General features: G+C 41.0%; 1 long non-coding RNA gene across 1 annotated transcript; it reads left to right on the forward strand.

Annotated features, from left to right (window-relative positions):
* The first annotated feature begins 1,926 nt into the window (after positions 1-1,926).
* Positions 1,927-8,671, forward strand: LOC113024837 (uncharacterized). The gene is made up of 4 exons (XR_003272715.2): positions 1,927-2,131; positions 3,856-3,888; positions 7,965-8,124; positions 8,344-8,671. It is a non-coding gene; the product is annotated as an uncharacterized LOC113024837 (long non-coding RNA).
* Positions 8,672-12,160: the final 3,489 nt, after the last annotated feature.

The following is a 12,160-nucleotide window of genomic DNA, read 5'->3' on the forward strand; positions in this document are numbered from 1 at the left end:
AAGTCAGACCCTGAAAACATGTCTATGTGGGCCCCATATGGGTTATGTTAAGTTAATATGGGCATATATTTTACATGGGCTCAAGATTGTTTAGTATATATGGGACCCACTTAGGTTTCTCACATTAAAGCCATATGGGCAAAACCGAGTGGAAACATATAGTAGGTCCTGGCTGGGTCAAACATGGGAAACACTTCACTTGTTTCAAAATGGGAAACACACGTAGGACCCACTTGGGTTTTTCACCTGGGTTAGACATGGGCAAACACAGTCATTTAAAGAAAAGCATTTGCTGTGTGCCCCAGGTGGGGCAAAGTGAGGTAATCGGTATATATTTTTTGGTACTGATGACATAGGTGGGGCCCACCTGGTCAAACTATATGTGTCACACATGGGCAAATGCAAGTCAGACCCTGAAAACATGTCTATGTGGGCCCCAAATGGGTTATGTTAAATTAATATAGGCATATATTTTACATGGGCTCAAGATTGTTTAGTATATATGGGACCCACTTGCGTTTCTAACATCAAATCCATATGGGTGGGCATCCAATGTAGGTCCTAGTTGGGTTAGTGATGGTAAATGTGTACATTGGTTCAAAATGGTAGCACATGCTTATGTGAGGATTCTTCTTCTGTGAAGAGCCTGAGAAAGTGTTATTTGAATAAAGGAGGATTTATTCCAAACAAGCCCATCACAGATTGCGCACAACCCAGGGAGTTCTGAAAGTCAAATTGTAAAAATAATCTCAAAAGAAAGTATGAACATAACTCTCTTTTATAACCTGCAGACGGCACCCATGTGGTACCATTCTCTAAGAAATCACCCTAACTTTAACATATTTGGCACAACCTCAGTCTATCACTTTTGCTACCCTTACGTACAGTCAGATGTTCTTGACCCTTCATTTTTGACCCTCTCAGTATTTAGCCTTGGCTAGCAAATGTACTCAAAGTCCACATTGAGACCTCAAGATGTTATGTGTTATCAGACACTACAACCCAGCTGTCAAGTGAGACTATAGGAACTTTGGTGTTTTTGAACATTCAATGTTACTCAAAACACTCTGCACACTATTCCAAATAACTGGTTTGAAACTGGTTACTTTTTAATTTTAGATTTCATTTTATGTACTTAATGTGAACTCTGCATGGTAGGCTGCATGGTGAGGCTCAGATAAGATAAAATAAGGACTTCATGATTCTTCTTAGGTAAATTCACTTGTCACAGCAGCAATAATAAGTGATTAAAACGGACACAAGAGTAGAAAAAAAGAAAAGCAAAAAATACGAATAAAAAACCTAAGATAAAAGTGAATTACACAGACAAAATCCAGATTTGGCATTTGCAAATTAAGGATTACTGGTTGTTCAAACAATTAAGACTATTTACTTGAGCAAACATGCAGTTGAGGATTTTTAGTAGATCAGACACACTCTACTGTATTAGAGAAAAGACAGTTAGTTACATGGAAGATGGAAGTTTTGGTTAATCAGATCCAGTAAAGCTCCTGAAGTATATTACCGATCTGTTAAAATGTTACTCTTCAAACTTGTGCCCTCAAATTATATAACCAGAAATAATTTACATTTTCTTTGAACTAGTGGAAAGGAGAGGGAATGGGGTCTTTCAAGCAGTCACACTTCAACTGTGAAACTCCCTTGTCCTTATGGTGTATTGACACTATTGAAACTTTTCAAAACCAGTCTAATGTTAGAAGAGCTTTTAGGTAAACTGTTATTCTTCTTCTTATCATTATTATATTTTTATTAATTATATTTTTATTATGATGTTGATTTGGGTGACACTTTTTGATAAATATTATATATTACTTTTTAAAACATATTAACCATCCCTATGCTTAAAAAACTTTTAAAAATAAAATTGTTCTTTTAAACTTGTGCATTGTTTGACTTTTAAAATTTTTGTATCAGGTGTAAAACGACTTTTTAAATAAAGTTGTTTTTAATGTGAGCAGCTCCTATTGGCTCGTTTAAAAAGAGGGAGGAGCAGATTGCACCGCCTAGCGTCTAGTCTTCGCGGTCTTTCGTCTGTTGCGCCTTTTCTCTCCCTGGTGTTTAAGAACGTGGAGGACAAAAGGATACCAAAGAATCGAAAACTATGACAAAGGTAAATACTTAAAGTTTGATACGTTTTCATCAATGGTTATTTTAGTAACTTTCTATAGTCGTCCTAAACGGTATAAGGGGGAGAAGCATAACATCTTTAGCTAGCAGGTAGAACTGGGTTAATTTGCTGCATTGTCTTTGGCAAACATAATTTAAAGTTAATTAAAAAACTCTTACTGCCTATATTCTACTCAATAAAGTTCATCTTATCTTATTCTGTTTTCATTGCACCATTCTCTCTATACAGTTTTTGAATTTACACACTATAACGTACACGGCAGTTTTTTTTCTGTGCTTCTGCAACTGTTTCTTGGGTTTTCCTATAAGGTTTTTGTAATTAATTTAAAAAATTTATATTATTTTTTTGGCTTTAGTGGATTCCTGCTCAGCTAACTCGGCCATTATGCACTACCCAGTAAACAAAATGGCTGAACAGTATCTTAAATGTCTGAACATGAGCTAGTCATACCATGTTACGTAATATTCATGTGCAGTGTAGCAAGGTGATTGTTTAAATTACAGGAGTAGATGCCTGCAGCTGAAACGGTTTTCTGATCTGAATACGGTAATGTTACCAGATATGCATTGTACTATGGGAAAACGGTGGTGGATCAGTGTGTAAAAAGCCCCCAAAAGAAACACACAGCGTCTTTAGCTCAAACACTGTCTGATCACTCTCTTAGATACTGTGCTGTTCCATCTAGTTATTGGTTACTGAGAAATGTTAGGTCATTAATTAATTAAGAGAGTGCAGCTGTTCAGATCAGATGGTGAAGTAGGAAAATGCAGAACATGTTATTATAGCTGAATGCTGTGTAAAATACTAGTAATAAATCTAACTCCCATTTATGGCTTTTACTACTGTGGGGCTAAATAAAAAATTACAGACATAATGAAATCTGCTACAATTACAAAGCTTAAGTTTAAAACAATTATTATATATTAAGCATTTTTTTGCTCTTTTTTTTTAAAATTCTTTTTGCTAATAATGGACTCAATTTTATTATCAACTTCAAAGACCTATTAAACTTTTAAACCATTAAATCCAGGAAATTAGATGCCCGTAAATGTACGAGACCCTCTTTATGTCTAGTATCCCCAAATATTTAATAATCCTTTCTAAAAGTACACAAATTTTCTTCTTTTCAATTAAATATTGCATGTTCAATGTATTCTTGAGCAGGTAAAAATTCCACTAAATTAGTTTTTGCATATTTTTAAGTATAATCAAATTTTTATAGTTTGCGAGTACTTTTAATTTGGAGATTTTGCCACTTGATTTGAAGTTTGGATAGTGCTTTATAGTCATTTGTAAATGTTTTGAACTCATCTGGCTTCTTAATAATTTAATAAAAAATTAACAAGCCATGTAATAATTTGAAAACCACTAGGGACCACTTATAAAAAAGTAATTCCTTTTTTACTTAAAGGAATTTAGGATTTATGTCTGTCAAGTCATTTGTTCTGGCATAAGTCACCATTTTGATATATCTTCCTGTGACTTTAAAGTCTGTCAGCTAGTTAGATACATTTTTGCACTGCTAGTGTTTGCTGCTTGAATTAGTCAGTTTATCATATAAACACATGCAGTGCCTTTCAAACTTTTAATTACACTTTTCATTTTGTGCATTAGTAAGAGAATCTTTTATATTGAATTATCCTGGGAAAAAACAAAAATGTTTGTATTTTCTCATGCACTTTCTTTCATTTCCTTATCACGTTTAGATTCTTCAAGATCACAAGCACCATCTTTGACATGTAAGTAACTTTCATATTATTTGTATTACTTATTATTATTATTATTTTTGAAAAGTGATGGTCTTTGGGGCATCCTTTTTTTTTTTATTGGTATTAAGTATATATATTTATTTAGGCACAGGAGGCAATGATCTATTTTAAAATTTAACATTTATTTAATTTTCATCTTTTATGCTAACAATAATGCCAACAGTGTTCTCTTCACTTGACCCACAACTCTGACAGTTTTGGTCCTCTGCTCTCCTCACAATTGGCTGATTTCCATCTGAGCTGCTACTGTCAACTGCATTAAACTGATTTTACATTGCCTTGTTATTCTAATCTTTATCTGCGTTTTGGACTCCAAACATTCACACCTGCTGTTAGTAACCAGAGCTCACAAGAGTGTAAGGCGTGTAGTTCAATAAAGTGATCGATGTGTTCACTAGCTGATTTCAATAAACCGGTAACTTATCAAATCCATATTTTATAGGAAGTACATTACTGATAAAAGTGGTAATAAACACGGTAACCAATAAAAATTAAAATTTCCTGTTATAAAAAAAAATACTGCTGTGAGCTCGGTTTTCTAACACCAGGTGTGAACATCTACAGTCTTTAAGCGCTGGTAAAGATTTAAAAATAAAAGCATTCAATAACATAACATAACATTAAACACTAAATTAGTTTGATGGTGTTGACTGCAGCAGCTCAATGTTAATCAGCTGATGGTGATGGAAGCAGATGAGCGTTTTTCATCATGGTTGTTAGTGATGTGTTGGTCAAAACGAAACGGCTCTTTGAAGTGAACGACACAAGCGTGTTTTTTCTCTCTCTCTCACCCTCTCTCTCGCACTTTTTTTCCGCTTCACTCTGCACGCGAGCCTTGTGCTTTGCGCTGGGAAGAGGGGGGAGGGGCGGTTGTTACACACGCAGTAGCACAGTAACAGAGCAGGAGGGAGAGAGAGAGAAAGAGAGCCAGGGACAACAACGTCACATTACAAAGGTATAGTAATCATCCACAACTATTTTCAATTGCGGATGATAAAGGATTCAGAAAGTTTATTCATGCAGGCCCATATGACAGAGAATGTGCATCTTCTTTTTGTTTTCATATTATAATTTATATTTAATTGTGTTGTGGTTTGCAGTGTTTTGTGTTGTTTCACTTTAAATTTGTTTAAAAGGAAAAAGCTGAAAATTTAAATAGTTAAAAGTTGAAATGTAAATAGTTGTTTTTTTTGTATTATATGATTTATTTATTACATTTTATGTGGAGAGAATAAATAAAAGTATATTTACGGTGGCTGCTAGAGACAAAGCACGTACAAACCCCAAAACACGTAAAAACTCCATAGCACGTACAAACTCCAAAGCACGTACAAAACACAACAGAAGTGCTCCAGGATGCTAGGCACAGTGTTGAGATTTTGTTACCTAGTGGCTACACAAGCCAGGAAGTACCAACGACCAGATTTGGTGTGTGGTAGTAACAGGTAAATGAACAGCTTTTGGAATTTTTTATGAATATATATGAGTGCTTGTGTATAAATACACAAAAAATACACATATGATTTCAATTGTGTAAATTAAGTGATCTAGATAGCTCTGTTTTGGAAGTTCAGTTGACGCTAGAAATGGGTTTTGGAGTTTGTACATGCTTTGTCTCTAGGGGCCACCATATATATTTATATATAAACATATATAAATAAAACCACGTTTCTTTTTTTACATTAGTAATTCCTTTTGTTCATAATTTTATATTGTTGTTAATAATAAATAAATTAAAGCAACAAAACAACCTGAAGAGCCGGTTGGGAGCCGAAAGAGCCGGCTTTCTAAAAAGAGACGAAAATCCCATCACTAGTTGTGTAATATGCTGGTATTGATATGATCAAAAATGAACTGAGTTGTTTCGTATTCTATAGAAATTGTACATCTAATTAATAACAAGGCTTTCTGCTGATGTTATTAATTAAAAATGTATTGTTTTATTTTTAAGCAACAACTTTTTAGCATGCAATCAGTCCATGCTGTACAGGACAGATTTGTAAACTGTGCATACAAAAATAGACTATTTTACAAAATTGCTCTTTCAACAAATGTAAATCACAGCAGATTTTTTTTGTTGTAGGTGCACTGTCACAACTAGAAATGTGGGGGGAAGTCCTCAAAGTTGAAGGCAGAACAGGAAAATACATGGAAATAACAATTTTCCTTTAAATGGTAAATGGCCTGCATTTTTATAGCACTTTTCTAGTCCCTAAGGACCCCAAAGCGCTTCACACTACATTCAGTCATTCACCCATTCACACACACAATCACACACTGGCGATGGCAAGCTACATTGTAGCCACAGCTGCCCTGGGGCGCACTGACAGAGCACATCAGTAAAGGTCGATCTGGATACTTGATAACTGTTGGTATAGGTATGACATGAATTTGAATCTCCATTATCACAGGTTTTAATTGGGAGGGAACATGCAGATATACAGGAGGACTATAAACAGCAATTCCTATTGCATACAACTATTTTAGAAAATACCAACAACACTGTTAATTTATCACTTGCTGGTCTATAGACTTTACAGTGTGGATGGATGGAAAATCCATCTGGCTCCACTCTGGCTGAATTGGTGCTACAAACAACTCTGCGCTCGGCTTTCCTGGCTGTGTGTGGATTTATACTTACACATCCAAATTTTGACCCTATTTTTCTTCCTTTCAGCTGATTGGTCAATTTCATGTCAATCACCAATTAAACAATCCAATCAGAGAACATCTCCAGAAGTTGATTCTGTTCATCTGGACGTAGCATTTTCAGTGGGAGAAAATGCTGCAAGCGCTACGTCCAGATGAACAGAATCAACTTTTGGAGATTTACTTACCTGGATGATTGAGCATGCATCAAGACAATCAGAGAACAGATAGGTTTGGCTGTTGGAGGGCTGCATTACGGAGCTTCAGGTCCTGGAAGGCTGCATTACGGAGCTTCAGGTCCTGGAAGAATAAATTCCCTTTTACATACCAGACCAGCATTTTTCTTCATTAGCACGAAGGAAAACAGTCTGTGCGTGTCAGAGTTCTGTGGTTTTTGTGTCACAGGGCTTATAATATGTGTAAAAATCTGGCCAGGGACCATCACATCACACTGCTATCATATTTTTCTGTTGCTATCATGTTTCTTTTCTGAGATGTTGTTACTTTTATGACAGATGTAACGAGAAATCTTCCAGAAAGTTAAATTTTTTATTCTAATCAAATATTTGATTCTGATAACAGATAAAGATTTTTTTTTTTACTTTTGTTCTGCTATTTCATAGTTTATACAAATTTTGGCCAATTCCTATTTATTTTAACCCTTTAGCCCCCAAAAAGTCGCCAGCGACAGGTTTTTCCAAACCTGTCTCGTCAAACCTGAGCTCTGCCAGGGGCCCAACGCGCCTGGACTTTTAGAAGAAAAGAGATGTCCGAAAATAAACCACAGGGTCAAATACTTAATTTTGTTCAGTGTTTTAGAGTTATTAATTTGAATTGACTAATTTAAATATTTTATTCATGTACATTTTGATTGCCTTTAGTAAAAATGGCAAAATTTCAATTTCTTTTTTCTTTCTGTTATTAATCCTTGATTACATTCATATAGTATACAGTAGAGGAAAAAACCTACCAGACCTACCAGTTATCCTGCGTAACATTATTGGGGATAAAGGGTTAAGGAAGCGCAATTAATTTTTTTAGTTTAGCTTGTGTTTACTACCATTTTTTTTTTATCACCACACAGTAAACATTAAGTAATATGTAAAGTGTCCATTTATCCTCCATTCCGGTCCATTATCTTAAGCTTAGGCTGCTGCCCCTCGACCCAATCCGGTACTAAGTAGAGAGGCCCAGACTTCGCTCTCTCCAGGCACTTGGCCCAGCTCTTCCGGGGGAATCCCAAGGCATTCCCAGGCCAGCCGAAAAACATAGTCCCTCCAGCATGTCCTGGGTGTTCTGGGTCTCTTCCTGGTGGGACGTGCCCAAAACACCTCACCAGGGAGGCATCCTAACCAGATGCCAGTATCTAATCTGTCCTTTTTGTATGTTCCCCTCAGGTTGCCATGGTAGCAGATACAGGGGAAACAAGTGTAGACGATGCCACAAGAAGGATGATGAAATTCCTCATATCACCTGAGCTGGCTGTGGAGTACAACATGCTTGGCCGACATGGGGAAAAAAAGTTCAGAGATTTGCGTCTTTTTAATGTTGTGTATGGTAAGTTAGTTTCACTTGAGACATTTGAACTTTAGAAAACTAAACTTTTTTAATAAAGTGTTTGAAAGTGTAACTGAGTTTGGTTATCATGCAATTTGTATATATTTTTTGAGGCAATAAAGTGAAATAAACATTGTTCTTTGAAAATCATCACCAAATGAAGTAAGCTAAGATTAACTTTACTTTGGCTTGCCCGTTTTTCTTCTTCTTCATTTGCAGAGGCACTGAAGAATTATTTAACATCAAAAGTCAACTTGCAAGAAGCAGAGAAGGCTCTGTCCAAGTGGTTCAGTGGAGCTAAAGACAGAGGAGGACCGAGGGCTGCAAGGGTACAAAATAGACTTACGGCTCTGTAAAAAAACAAACCCTGCTGATTCAAGATAAGCTTTTGAGTTTTCCATCTGACTTTTTCCCCATGTTGCTACAGTTCCAAATATCTAAGGAATTTTGCTGTAGTTTGACATTTCTAGTTTTTAAACGTTTACGCACTTTGGAATACAGTTACGTAAAATCACAGTTGTTGGACAAAATAAATGTGAAAAATGTTGTTTTGTGTACCCTCGTGATTTTTGAAATGGTTTTATTTACAAACTAGATTTTGTTTGCGGTCAGCTTTAATATATTTGGTGTCTTTGTGTCACAGAACCCGTATTAGCCGTCTGAAAAATTGATTTTGTGACTGTTTTACTACATGGGGCCCACTCAGTGCCAGAACTTAGTCAATTCAAACTAGAAATAAGATGCAAATACAGAACCCACTGCTAATGCCATTCCAACTTTTTAGCTCATGTTTTCCTCATGTTGTACCCACTAAGAACTTGAAAAATGGGGCCTGGGTGGGTTTCAGTGTACTTTGCCCAGTTGGGGTCCATTTAGTTCCCAGATTTTACCTATATAACATCGAGATGGGCTTACAAAATGGGGCCATTATGGAACCCGCGGACAATCCCACTTAAAACCCACTTTTTAGCCTATGTGGTACTCACATGGTACCCACAAAACAACTTGAAAGGTGGGGCCTGGGTGGGTTTCTTTGTACTTTGCCCAGTTGGGGCCCATTTAGTTCCCAGATTTTACCAATATAACACCGAGATGGGCTTATAAAATGGGGCCATTACGGAACCCGCGGACAATCCCACTTAAAACCCACTTTTTAGCCTATGTGGTGCCCACATGGTACCCACAAAAACTTGAAAGATGGGGCCCGGGTGGGTTTCTGTGTACTTTGCCCAGTTGGGGTCCATCTAGTTCCCAGATTTTACCAATATAATACCGAGATGGGCTTATTAAATGGGGCCATTATGGAACCCGCGGACAATCCCACTTAAAACCCACTTTTTAGCCTATGTGGTGCCCACATGGTACCCACAAAAAACTTGAAAGATGGGGCCCAGGTGGGTTTCTGTGTACTTTGCCCAGTTGGGGCACATTTAGTTCCCAGATTTTACCAATATAACACCGAGATGGGCTTATAAAATGGGGCCATTGTGGAACCTGCGGACAATCCCACTTAAAACCCACTTTTTAGCCTATGTGGTGCCTACATGGTACCCACAAAAACTTGAAAGATGGGGCCCAGGTGGGTTTCTGTGTACTTTTCCCAGTTGGGGCCCATTTAGTTCCCAGATTTTCCTAACATAACACCTATATGGGCATTTAATATGGGGCCATTACGGAACCCGCGGACAATCCTATATGGGGCCCATTTTTCAGCCCATTTCCAAACCATATGGGCCCCACATATAAATGTTGGCTGGGAGCAGGCCCCGGGGACCTACATCACACCTTGCTCTTGCCTCCCTTACAGCTGAAAAAGGTCCATGCTTGTGCCCTGGCCCTTCTGAAATTCCCTCTCCATTTAGCCGAGGCAGAGAGTCGGCCTCCTGTCTCCTTTACGGTCGAAAAAGATGTGCTCCTGGGCGCGCTGGCCCTGCTGCTACTCACATCGGGCATGGACCTGGACCTCCAGCAGGCCCCGGGGACCTACATCACACCTTGCTCTTGCCTCCCTTACAGCTGAAAAAGGTCCATGCTTGTGCCCTGGCCCTTCTGAAATTCCCTCTCCATTTAGCCGAGGCAGAGAGTCGGCCTCCTGTCTCCTTTACGGTCGAAAAAGTTGTGCTCCTGGGCGCGCTGGCCCTGCTGCTACTCACATCGGGCATGGACCTGGACCTCCAGCAGGCCCCGGGGACCTACATCACACCTTGCTCTTGCCTCCCTTACAGCTGAAAAAGGTCCATGCCTGTGCCCTGGCCCTGCTGAAATTCCCTCTCCATTTAGCCGAGGCAGTGAGTCGGCCTCCTGTCTCCCTTTACGGTCGAAAAAGATGTGCTCCTGGGCGCACTGGCCCTGCTGCTACTCACATCGGGCATGGACCTGGACCTCCAGCAGGCCCCGGGGACCTACATCACACCTTGCTCTTGCCTCCCTTACAGCTGAAAAGGTCCATGCTTTTGCCCTGGCCCTGCTGAAATTCCCTCTCCATTTAGCCGAGGCAGTGAGTCGGCCTCCTGTCTCCCTTTACGGTCGAAAAAGATGTGCTCCTTGGCGCGCTGGCCCTGCTGCTACTCACATCGGGCATGGACCTGGACCTCCAGCAGGCCCCGGGGACCTACATCACACCTTGCTCTTGCCTCCCTTACAGCTGAAAAAGGTCCATGCCTGTGCCCTGGCCCTGCTGAAATTCCCTCTCCATTTAGCCGAGGCAGTGAGTCGGCCTCCTGTCTCCCTTTACGGTCGAAAAAGATGTGCTCCTGGGCGCGCTGGCCCTGCTGCTACTCACATCGGGCATGGACCTGGACCTCCAGCAGGCCCCGGGGACCTACATCACACCTTGCTCTTGCCTCCCTTACAGCTGAAAAAGGTCCATGCCTGTGCCCTGGCCCTGCTGAAATTCCCTCTCCATTTAGCCGAGGCAGAGAGTCGGCCTCCTCTCTCCTTTACGGTCGAAAAAGATGTGCTCCTGGGCGCGCTGGCCCTGCTGCTACTCACATCGGGCATGGACCTGGACCTCCAGCAGGCCCCGGGGACCTACATCGCACATTGCTCTTCCCTCCCTTGCAGCTGAAAAAGGTCCATGCTTGTGCCCTGGCCCTTCTGAAATTCCCTCTCCATTTAGCCGAGGCAGTGAGTCGGCCTCCTGTCTCCCTTTACGGTCGAAAAAGATGTGCTCCTGGGCGCGCTGGCCCTGCTGCTACTCACATCGGGCATGGACCTGGACCTCCAGCAGGCCCCGGGGACCTACATCACACCTTGCTCTTGCCTCCCTTACAGCTGAAAAAGGTCCATGCTTGTGCCCTGGCCCTTCTGAAATTCCCTCTCCATTTAGCCGAGGCAGTGAGTCGGCCTCCTGTCTCCCTTTACGGTCGAAAAAGATGTGCTCCTGGGCGCGCTGGCCCTGCTGCTACTCACATCGGGCATGGACCTGGACCTCCAGCAGGCCCCGGGGACCTACATCACACCTTGCTCTTGCCTCCCTTACAGCTGAAAAAGGTCCATGCTTGTGCCCTGGCCCTTCTGAAATTCCCTCTCCATTTAGCCGAGGCAGAGAGTCGGCCTCCTGTCTCCTTTACGGTCGAAAAAGATGTGCTCCTGGGCGCGCTGGCCCTGCTGCTACTCACATCGGGCATGGACCTGGACCTCCAGCAGGCCCCGGGGACCTACATCACACCTTGCTCTTGCCTCCCTTACAGCTGAAAAGGTCCATGCTTTTGCCCTGGCCCTTCTGAAATTCCCTCTCCATTTAGCCGAGGCAGTGAGTCGGCCTCCTGTCTCCTTCACGGTCGAAAAAGATGTGCTCCTGGGCGCGCTGGCCCTGCTGCTACTCACATCGGGCATGGACCTGGACCTCCAGCAGGCCCCGGGGACCAACATACTCCTCTGCTCTACTCCCCCACTAGCTTTCCTTCTCCCGCAGTTACCCTCCACCGCATATCCAGCATGGCCCTTGACCTCCAGCATGCCCCGGGGACGCACATCCTCCCCTGCTCTAGTCCCCCACTAGCTTACCTTTCTTGTAGTTACGCTCCAGCGCATA

This window comes from Astatotilapia calliptera, chromosome 6, assembly GCF_964374335.1.
Source record: "Astatotilapia calliptera chromosome 6, fAstCal68.1, whole genome shotgun sequence".
Lineage (NCBI taxonomy): Eukaryota > Metazoa > Chordata > Actinopteri > Cichliformes > Cichlidae > Astatotilapia > Astatotilapia calliptera.